At 42.2% G+C, this 11947-nt stretch overlaps 1 pseudogene; it reads left to right on the plus strand.

Moving 5' to 3' along the window:
• Positions 1–546: 546 nt before the first annotated feature.
• LOC124620090 lies at positions 547–10593 on the plus strand (annotated as a pseudogene).
• The last annotated feature ends 1354 nt before the right edge of the window (positions 10594–11947 follow it).

Genomic DNA, 11947 nt, shown 5'->3' on the forward strand with positions numbered 1-11947 from the left:
TTGGGCCATATTCTTCCATAAGTCCTCTACTGATGATAAGCCATGTCATGGATTGTGTCCATCAGGAGAAAATTCGTGGTGGAGATGCAATAGGGCTCAGGCAACTGGAGAATCTTATTCTCACCAGCATTCTCTTCCTGCTGCTGTTATTACAGTAATTAAACCTATTTTCAGAGACTTGGCTCATCCTGACCTTCTAAGGAAATGTCTGCATGGGCAGTCACAGAACCCAAATGAATGTTTCAACAGCATAATTTGGAAACGCCTTCCTAAAACTGTATTTGTAGGCATTCTCCAACTTCCTACCTACACGTGGTGCCCCTGTTAAGCCGAGCAACTCAGCGGAAGGCTGGGTAACCAACCCCAGCGGGAAACTGAGTCGGTGAGCAGATAAGAGTTGGAGGACAGTGGAAGGCAACGGAAAACCACCACTGAACTATCCCAAGAAACCCCATGGTTTCACTCAGCTGAAAACGTTCAGGAGTTTCAAGTTCTCCGATCGCATCTCCGGGGGGAAACAGGTTGAGAGGAGCTTCACGAAGAGTAAAATGGTGCAAAGAGAAGCACTACATAGGAACATGGAATGTAAGATCCATGTATCAAGGAAAACTAGACATAGTGAAAAGAGAAATGGAGAAAATTAACATCGACATATTGGGAATAAGTGAAGTGAGGTGGACTGGCATGGGAGAATTTGCTTCGGATGGCCATATGGTGTATTATTCTGGACACGATAACAACAGAAGTAATGGAGTAGCTTTCATAGTTAGTGGTAAAGTGAGAAAAGCTGTAATGGGATCCAAATATAAAAATGATAGAATGATGTCCATCAGACTTCAAGGTCAACCCCTCAACATCACAGTACTTCAAGTTTATGCGCCAACAACCGATGCTGAAAAGGAAATTATTGACCAGTTCAATGGAGATTTACAAGAATTACAACTGTCAACACCAAAAAAGGATATCGTCTTCATAGTTGGAGATTGGAATGCAAAAGTGGGAAATCAATCTGTAGAAGGTATAACAGGGAAATGTGGTCTTGGTACAACAAATGAAGCATGACAGAGACTCCTAGAATTTTGCCAAGAAAATTCATTGATAATTACTAATATACTGTTTCAACTACCAAAACGACGCCTATATACCTGGACTTCGCCAGATGGCCAACACCGGAACCAAATCAGAGGTGGAAGAGCGTGGTTCAGTCAGCTACAACAAGACCTGGGGCTGACTGCGGATCAGATCATGAGCTGCTGATTGCAAAATTTCGGCTGAAACTTCAGAATGTAGCAAAAAGTATCCCAACTTGCAGATACGTCCTTAACTCTATACCCTCCGACTACACTGTAGAGGTGCAAAACTGATTTAATGTATTAGAGCTAGAGGACAAAAGCTTTCAAGAGATGTGGACAGAAGTAGCTAATACTGTCAAGGAGGCCGCAGAGGAACACATTCTCAAGAAAAGGAACTGCAAGAAGGCTAGATGGCTATCTGTTGAGGCATTGCAAGTTGCAGAAGAATGAAGGAAAGCAAAAATCAAGGGAGATGGATCAACTATGTTAGAATTAAATAAAGATTTTCAGAAATTAGCTAGAAGAGATAAAAATACATTCTTTAATGAGCAGTGCAAGGAAGTTGAAGATAGTAACGGAATGGGGAAGAAAAGAGATCTTTATAAGAAAATTAGAGAAATTAAAGGAAAATTCCAGGCAAAAATTGGAATGACAAAAACAGGAACGCGAGAGATCTGAGTGAAGCAGAGGATGTTAAGGAAAGAATATGTAGAAGACCTATACAAGAAAGAACTCCATAATGACGGGGCTCATACTGCTGATGTTAATGTTAATTTAGAACTAGAGCCAGATATTTTGGAGAGCGAAACCCAGTGGGCCCTTGAAAATATTACTGATAACAAGACTAGTGGACATGATGAAATACCAGCAGAATTGTTTAAAGTCACTGGAAAGGATGCAGTGAAAATGCTGCACTCAATATGTCAAAAAATATCGATCACGCAGCAGTGGCCAGAAGACTGGAAAAGATCAGTATTCATCCCCATTCCAAAGGCGGGAAGTTCTAAAGAATGCTCAGATTACCGAACAATCGCACTTATCTCACATGCTAGCAACGTCATGTTGAAAATCTTACATAATAGACTTCGCCAATATCTAGATCGAGAGCTACCAGAAGAACAAGCTGGATTTAGGAAAGGAAGAGGAACTAGAGATCAAATTGCTAACATTCGGTAGATTATGGAAAAAGCAAGAGAATCCCTCTGCTTTACTGACTACGCCAAAGCCTTTCACTGCGTCGATCACAACAAATTATGGAACAGGCGAAATACCCTCAGACTTCAAGAAGAATATAATAATTCCAATCCCAAAGAAAGCAGGTGTTAACAGATGTGAAAACTACCGAACTATCAGTTTCATAAGTCACAGCTGCAAAATACTAACGCGAATTCTTTACAGACGAATGGAAAAACTGGTAGAAGCCGACCTCCGGGAAAATCAGTTTGGATTCCGTATAAATGTTGGAACACGTGAGGCAATACTGACCTTACGACTTATTTTAGAAGAAAGATTAAGGAAAGGCAAACCTACATTTCTAGCATTTGTGGACTTACAGAAAGCTTTTGACAATGTTGACTGGAATACCCTCTTTCAAATTCTAAAGGCGGCAGGGGTAAAATATAGGGAGCTAAAGGCTATTTACAATTTGTACAGAAACCAGATAGCAGTTATAAGAGTCGAGGGGCATGAAAGGGAAGCAGTGGTTGGCAAGGGAGTGAGACAGGGCTGTAGCCTCTCCCCGATGTTATTCAATCTGTATATTGAACAAGCAGTAAATGAAACAAAAGAAAAATTCGGAGTAGGTATTAAAATCCATGGAGAAGAAGTAAAAACTTTGAGGTTCGCCGATGACATTGTAATCCTGTCAGAAACAGGAGACAGCAAAGGACTTGGAAGCGCAGTTGAACGGAATGATCAGTGTCTTGAAAGGAGCATATAAGATGAACATCAACAAAAGCAAAACGAGGATAATGGAATGTAGTCGAATTAAGTCGGGTGATGCTGCGGGAATTAGATTAGGAAATGAGACACTTAAAGTAGTAGAGGAGTTTTGCTATATGGGGAGCAAAATAACTCTTGATGGTCGAAGTAGAGAGGATATCAAATGTAGACTGGCAATGGCAAGGAAAGCGTTTCTGAAGAAGAGAAATTTGTTAACATCGAGTATAGATTTAACTGTCAGGAAGTCGTTTCCGAAAGTATTTGTATGGAGTGTAGCCATGCATGGAAGTGAAACATGGACGATAAATAGTTTGGACAAGAAGAGAATAGAAGCTTTCGAAATGTGGTGCTACAGTAGAATGCTGAAGATTAGCTGGGTAGATCACATAACTAATGAGGAGGTACTGAATAGGATTGAGGAGAAGAGGACTTTGTGGCACAACTTGACTAGAAGAAGGGGTCGGTTGGTAGGACATGTTCTGAGGCATCAAGGGATCACAAATTTAGCATTGGAGGGCAGCGTGGAGGTTAAAAATCGTAGAGGGAGACCAAGAGATGAATACACTAAGCAGATTCAGAAGGATGTAGGTTGCAGCAAGTACTGGGAGTTGAAGAAGCTTGCACGGGATAGAGTAGCATGGAGAGCTCCATCAAACCAGTCTCATGACTGAGGACCACAACAACAACAACAACAACAACTGAAAAACATGGGTGTACCAGATCACCTCATACATCTGATACGGAGTTTATACCTTGACCAAGAAGCCACGGTGAGAACTATGTATGGAACAACGAAATGGATAAAGATTCAGAAAGGGATCCGGCAAGGCTGCATACTGTCACCGTACTTATTCAATCTGTGTGCAGACCATGTTATGAGGAATGCGGAACTAGATGAATGAGAAACAGGAATTGAAGTATCTGGAATAAATGTAAACAACCTTAGGTTCGCGGATGATACGAACCTGTTGGCAGAAAGTGAAGAAGAATTGAGAACACTCTTGCTGAAGGTGAAAGACGAAAGTCAAAAGGCCGGTCTTAGGCTGAATGTGAAGAAACCGAAAATTATGGCAACTACACCTACCAATTAGTGGGATATAGCAGGAGAAACATGGAGGTGATGACCACATTCAGTTATCTCGGCTCCCAGATCTCTGCGGATGGCGACTGCAGCCATAAAATCCGGGGACGCCTGTTGCTCGGTAGACAGGCGATGTCAAACTTTGACAGGGTTATAAGGTCCAGAGGTATAACACTAGCAAAAAAGATCCGTGGTGTGAGGGCTATGGTCTTTCCAGTTGTGATGTATGGATGTGAGAGCTGGACCATTAGATAGGCTGAACGGCGAAGAATTGACTTCTTCGAATTGTGGTGTTGGAGGAAACTTATTAGAGTTCCAGGGACTGCAAAGAGAACCAACCGATCAATATTGGAGCAAATAAAACTAGATTTCTCCCTGGAAGGTCTAATGCTAAGACAAAAGCTGACCTACTTTGGACACACAATGCGAAGCCATGCCTCGCTGGAGAAAACATTAATGCAAGGGAAGATTGAAGGAAGTAGAAGAAGAGGACGTCAGAGGATGAGATGGATCGGTGGCATCACAGAAGCAATGTGTTCCAACCTGGAAGGTCTACGGGAGAAAGTGGAAGACAGGAAGACGTGGCGTGATTTGCTTCATGGGGTCACGAAGAGTCGGAACCGACAAAACGAATAGAGAGAGATAATGAAACTAGGATTTCATGGTATTGTTATTACATTCAGTTTTAGTAATACTGGAAAGTGTTGGGTACTGAAAAAACTGGGTATTAATCCTGGTGAAAATATGATCACTGGTCTGCAACATTGCGGTAAAATGAGGATAGCGGATGCAGACAGGTCTGCATCTAATATGGCCAAGAAAGCAAGACAAACATCCAGGAAGGTGAAAAAGAAGCTGGAAGACCTGCTAGAGGCCAAAGAAGGGCCATCATACGCAGCAGGACAGTTTTAATTAACTGTAAGTAACAAATTTCAAAAGTTTTTCTTTAAAGTAAATTTCCCACAAACATATGCCCCATTATATCAGAAACTATCATAGATAAATTAATGAAATTTTCATAGACTCTGCATAACATAAAAAGCCACCTCTGGTACTACATTCATTAATATTCCCCCATTAGGAAGTTCACAAAAATATTTTATGCAGAAAAAACTTAATATTTTTTATTAATAAATTTTAAAAAGTATTTCTTAAAATCTACAAAATGGATAAAGTAGATTTCAGTACAGTTGTCTCTATTAGCATCATGTAACATACAGTAAAGATATTAAGGTCCTACATCAAATAGTTTTTTCAGAAATGGGTCAAATACATGCCTAAGTTAACATTGGTTGTATAGGCAGGGTGTGGTCCCCTTAACATTGGCACTCGCATGGCTCGTCGGCTGCGGAGGCGCATAGTTAGGAGTGTTCGGCGCACTACGTGTTCAGACACACCTGTACGCTGCCCATCATTAAAGTCGCCACAGATCGCCGCCTGTCCTGCTTTACCAGTCGGCCAATCTACGAGGTCCGACATCGGTAATGAGGGCTGACCGCCTAACTCTATGACGTCTGGACGTGGTTTCACCACGTGTCAAAGACACTCACCTCAGCACTCCTCGAACACCCGACAAGTCGTGCAGTTTTCAAAATGCTCCTGCCGAGCCTCCGGAGCATCACAATCTGCCCTCGGTCAAACAGAAATAGATCGCGGACCTTCCCCATTCTACACATGGATAGCACATCCACTTAAACTACATGCACTGTGCGTATATTTGACTAGCAGCTATTCCTCGGAGGTCACGCTGCTGTCGGCTGGACGGTTTTATATCGTTAGTAGGTCGGTGAACATAATGTCGTGGCTCATCAGTGTATATCCTCCACTGCTAGTACTGCCACGTGCCGTCTGTGGTTACTACACACTGACGTCGAACACAGGCAGTGGTCACACACTGCGCTTTTTTCTAATACGTGCTTGAACTGTAACAATTCCTGTGAGCCGGGGCTAGCTCGTGTTATGCTTCACATTAAACCTTGGTTGCTATTCTGTGATTAGTCTCCCGCGGTTATCGCGATTATGCTGTTATCCTCTCTGTCCGCGAGTCGCAGCAGCAGCGTGTATCGATATTCACACCCTTGTACTATCTTTGGCCTCGCGCTTATAGTTTCCGGCTGTGCCATGTGCGGGCAGTTGGACGGTTGTCGTGGAGCAGCGAGGATGTCTCCGTGGTGTGAGTCTGGCCGGGGCCGCTGGTGGCGTCCACGCGCAGTCAGTGTGTGAGGGGCTGCTCCCATTGCTACAAGGTCTGTGGCTCACCAATCCAAGACACGAAAGTTAAGTCTTTACTTAATCTACCAGCCAGCCCTAACTGTTCACATTGTATCGTTTGAATTTTGTTGTGGGCTGTTAGGACATTCCTGCAAGCAAAAACGTGTGTTTTCAGGCTGCCGAATTTCTAGCCGCCCTCCTGTGGAGTTTAACTTTATTTTTGAATCGAAGTGCACCAGCGGAATCTTCTGCCTTGTGGCCGTTAACATGCCAGTTACGCTGCCCTGGCCGTTGACGTAAATTCTGGCAGTGTATTTTCCTCGTTGTGTTGTGGCTCTCCAGCATGGCGTGTAGTTTGACAGCTGAATGTGTAATTCGTTGTGGTCGCCGATACCTTCTGCGTTGCTTCATTGAACCCCTGTTGTGCGCTGGCCGGGTGGAGCGGAAGTTATCTTGTCGCTTGGTCCATTGACTGACTGTCGGTTGGGTTGCCGTCGGATTGAGAATTGTTGAGCCGAATGCCTGCGTTAGTGTTTGAATTGGAGGTCGAACCTTAGAAACTTCTGAGCGCCGTTTGATGTACTGTCTTTTCTTATTTGTCCTTGTTATTTGTTTATGTGTGGCTTCTAGCCGATTTTAAATTAAAGTTGTTTTACCCTTAAGGCGTGAGATTGTTTGGGCCTTCAGCCTAATTTAGAGAAATGTTTTAAGCTGAGGCCTTCTGCCTTTTAAAATTCAAATTCTTGTTTTTGAGTCTTAAATGGTTGGCCTTCAGCCGGTTTTAAATTAAAGTTGTTTTTCCCTTGAGGTGTGAGATTGAATGGCGCATTTAGCCGCGAATGAAGTTCAAAAATTAATATTTGGCTTGCTCTGTTTTTAATGTTTTCTTTGCTCTTTTAATGTTTGTCAGATGAATAAAGTAGTATGTTCGAGTGCAACTGACAGCCACTCATTTTGGCCCCTTTCCACAAATTAAATCATCTGTCCTGCCCTTTAGGTATCGCAGGGGATCTCATCCTGTTTCTGAGATGAAATAAATAAAACTTTTATTTTAATTTTTTTAACTCATTTCAAAGCACTTTACCTTTAACTGTTCATGTCTTGAAAAATACCATTTCGTATGTATTTTTATTGTTCCAGCGGCCACACGAAAAATATTGAGGGCTGATAGTTCGGCAATACAAAGACCAGAAATCTTGTAACAGTTTCTTCGTTATCTATTCATTATTACACGTCAGAACCCCACTGAAATGTTTTACAGATCATTTACACGTTCTTGGGTACATTTTACGTAAGTGTTTTGTGAAACTGATCAGTCATTTATCACTGAACAATGACGCAATCATTCGTCTCACTGGCCTGATGTCGTGGCCCCACCATTTAAATACGACGATGAATCGTCGCATAAACTCATACTGCTTTGTAGCTCTCCCTAACTGAAAGCATACTATTGGGAAAGATTAATTGTTCCGTTCGTCGTCACTGGAGCTTTCTCTTTCTTGTCGCGGTATTCAAGTTACGCAGAAAATTTTTGCACCAATAAACTATTTATACGCGACCTCCTGAGAAAATATTTTACTTAAGAGGGTAATCCCAAAAGTGAGTTCCCCTATTTTTTTATAATTACATAGATCTGTTTATTTCTACAATGGTTTACATCATTTTACAGCTTGAACATTTAGCTATTTTTCGACATAATCACCATTTCTGTCGATGCGTTTTTGTAGACGCTGTGGCAGTTTTTCTATGCCCATGTCATACCAGCTCGCCGCCATGCTGTTCAGAAAGTTATGAACCTCTTCTTTCATCTCAACGTCGGAGCTAAACCTCTTTCCGGCCAAATGTTCTTTTAATCTAGGGAACAGGTTATAGTCACTGGGCGCCAAGTCAGGACTATAAGGTGCGTGGGTGACTGTGTTCTACTGAAACTGTTGCAGGAGAGCAACGGTTTGCCGAGCGATGTGTGGACGAGCGTTGTCGTGGAGAATATGTACGCCCTTTCTCAACATTCCTCTTCTCCGATTCTGAGTTCCCCGTTTGGGGGGACAGTGCCTGTCAGCGTTAATTGTGGTCTCAGCGATTCAACTCCGACGACGAGGTGAAATAAGAGGTTCATAACTTTCTGAGCAGCATGGCGGCGAGCTGGTATGACATGGGCATACAAAACCTACCACACCGTCTACAAAAATGCATCGACAGAAATGGTGATTATGTCGAAAAATAGATAAATGTTCAAACTGTAAACTGAGGTAAACCAATGTAGAAATAAACAGGTCTATGTACTTATAAAAGACCTTACTTTCGGGATTACACTCGTAGATATCTTAGTCAGAAGACAGACAGAAGCAGTGACACATCCATCTGTTGCAGTTCAGAGTGTCACCTGTATACGCGAGGTCATTAATTTTTCTGGCTTCTAAAACGATGCCCTTTCACCAGTCTTCAAGTACCTCCCTCATACTGTGCTCACTATACACGTATGCGTTGAACAGCAGTGGAGACAGAATGCAACCTTTTCTCACGCTAGCATTAACAGAAAAGATATCTGAGAACATTTTACTAATTTTTGTCACAAATATCAAACATCGGCTATTGCCAGTAATTATCAAAATGACTGAAAAAGGTGGTTCACATTTATGACAGAGGCGGTGGCAGAGGCGACGGCAGTACCTATAATTCCTTCTTCTCTAACATACGACGGCGATTGCCGCTACCAGCACTAGAAACGTATATTAAAAATTTCTTTCATCATGGTACTCAGCCATCTTTAACAAGATCACAGCTAACAAGAGATACAATCACCTATCCTGTAACACAGAGGCAGGTCGTTGATTATTTAGTAAACACGAGCTCGTGATACTAGCCAACAGGTAACTATAGACATGCCTCAGAAACAAGGTAGTGGGATTCAACAATTTTCACTGCCTATAAAGTACAGACCGTAAATCAGAAGAGTTACGTCTGCAAGCTACGGCCTCTAGCGGGAACGTATCACAGTACAAAACTTAAGTTCGTTAAATTTGCTACAGTTGTAGAATTACTAAAAGATATTTGTTTTCCAAAAAAAAAATCTTTCACCCAACTGCCTTAGCGGTTGAACTGCCAAAAATGTTGAACCACGTATTTTTTATTTTCTGACTGAGAAACTCAAAACCAGTTTTCGTAGTTCTCCTCAAAATTCCCTTAATAGCGACATACTTTCGAAAAGCCTTTCATCGTCTACAGTATTTCACTCCATTAGTAGTGGTACTTCGGACAATCCCTTCTTAAACGGTGCCTGCAGTATAAGATTCACACCCTCTCCAAACTTCAAGTTTCTATCCTTAACAGTTTGGGCTGGGCACTGCTGACTCAGTGAACCTGTCTGACCCTATTTCACCCCCTTAGGGGTTGAATTTCCAAAAACAGTGACATCGTGTGTTTTATTTCTAACAGAAAAGCAAAATAAATATGTTCATAGATCTAGCTTCAAAAGTGCTTACACAATGAAATATTTCCATAAAAACTTCCATCCCCCCGTTTACATCCCTATAGGGGATGAATTTCCAAAAACAGTGAAACACGTTCTTTTCACTAACAAAGAAGCCAAAATTAAATTTTAATAGATTTAGCTTTAAAATGCTTTGATAATAAAACATTTTCATACAAAATATCATCCCTTATTACACCCCTTAATGTATCAATTTACAAAAACACTAAAACCCGTATTTTTTTTATTTGTAACCGCGAGGTCAAATACCAACGTCCATAGAGGTAGCTCTAAAAATACTTTAATACTTCCTTAACAATGACATTTTTTCAGAAAAGCTTGCAACCAGTATTTCTCCCCCATAGGGTCAAAATTACCAAAACTAATGGAACACGTAACTGTCTATTTCTGACCAAGAAACTAAATACCAATTTTCGTAGGTTTAGCTTCAAAATTGGCTCAATAGCGACGTTTTTCAGATGAACCCTTCATCCCTATTTCACCCTTTTAAGGTTGGAATTCCGAAAATCCCTTCTTAAACGACGCCTACGGTATAAAATTCATAGCTTATCCAAATTTCAAGTTTCTGTTCTTAGTGGTTTGGGCTGGGTGATGATGAGGGAGTCAGTCAGGACATATCCTTTTAAAAATCGAGATACAAATCGCAAGAATGTAACTCAAGGTTAAATGAGACCAGGAACTAATTATTAGATTTTTTTTTTTTTTCAGGAAGGCTGTCGAGTACAGGGAGCCGATATTCAGGAGCAGTGTGCAATAACTCTGATATGGATCAGCAGTGTCTCAATTATATTACTTAGTATATTATCGAGCCACTTACACAAGAAATCATTGATTTATGTGTTTATGTAATGAGATAAGAACATTCTGACTCTGTTCACAGTAATAGTTGTTAGAGATCAAGTTTCCACCGACGGGAGGCGCTCAAGTCCTCTGTGACTTTCCAGTACGAAGGTCACGAGAAGAGAGAGAGAGAGAGAGAGAGAGAGAGAGAGAGAGAGAGAGAGAGAGAGAAATCAGCGTTTTTTAAAACAACCAGCGAGACTTGTTTAGCACCAGCGATATAGCTTCTTATCTACATATGTGTTTTACCTCGTTATAAGACAAAGAGATATTTTATTAAAAAAAATACGATCCTTACTCTTTATATCAGACGAACTGATGCCGACCCAGATAGCGATCCGTGCTACAGCGCCACTCCCGGGACGGGGAGTTGCGCCCGCCCCGGTATCGGACCTACCCTGCGGATTAACGACGGGTTTGGGTATTCCAGCGAGCGTGGTTGTGGTTTTTAGGCGGTTTCCCATCTCCTGCTACGTGAATACCGGGCTGGAATCCAAGTCCCGACCAGTTACACGATTCGCAAACGTTTAGGAGATTCGGTCACTTTCCCTTGAATAACGCGATCTGCGGACAGTTGGAGGTTTACGTACCGGGGTGTCGATGGAGAGGGTGTCCGACCACCTGTTAAACTAACGGTGCCAAGTCTGTTAACAGCTATGCCGGCCATGCGTCGATGCTGGACAAAGGCACAAAAAAGAGAAGAAGAAGAAGCAGGTACACTACTGGCCATTAAAATTGTTACACGACGAAGATGCTACAAACGCGAAATTTAACCGACAGGAAGAAGATGCTGTCACATGCAAATGATTAGCTTTTCAGAGCATTCACACGAGGTTGGCACCGGTGACGACACCTACAACGTGCTGACATTAGGAATGTTTCCAACCGATTTCTCATGCACAAACAGCAGTTGACCGGCATTGCCTGGTGAAACGTTGTTGTGATGCCTCTTGTAACGAGGAGAAATACGTACCATCACGTTACCGACTTCGATGAAGGTCGGATTGTAGCCTATCGCGATTGCGGTTTATCGTATCGCGACATTGCTGCTCGCTTTGGTAGAGATCCAATGACTGTTGGCAGAATATGGAATCGGTGGGTTCAGGAGGGTAATACGGAACAACGTGCTGGATCCCAATGGCCTCGTATCACTAGCAGTCGAGATGACAGGCATCTTAACCGCACGGCTGTAACGGATCGTGCAGCCACGTCTCGATCCCTGAGTCAACAGATGGGGACGTTTGCAAGACAATAACCATCTGCACGAACAGTTCGACGTTTGCAGCAGCATGGACTATCAGCTCGGAGACG

Source organism: Schistocerca americana, chromosome 6, assembly GCF_021461395.2.
Source record: "Schistocerca americana isolate TAMUIC-IGC-003095 chromosome 6, iqSchAmer2.1, whole genome shotgun sequence".
Taxonomy (NCBI): domain Eukaryota; kingdom Metazoa; phylum Arthropoda; class Insecta; order Orthoptera; family Acrididae; genus Schistocerca; species Schistocerca americana.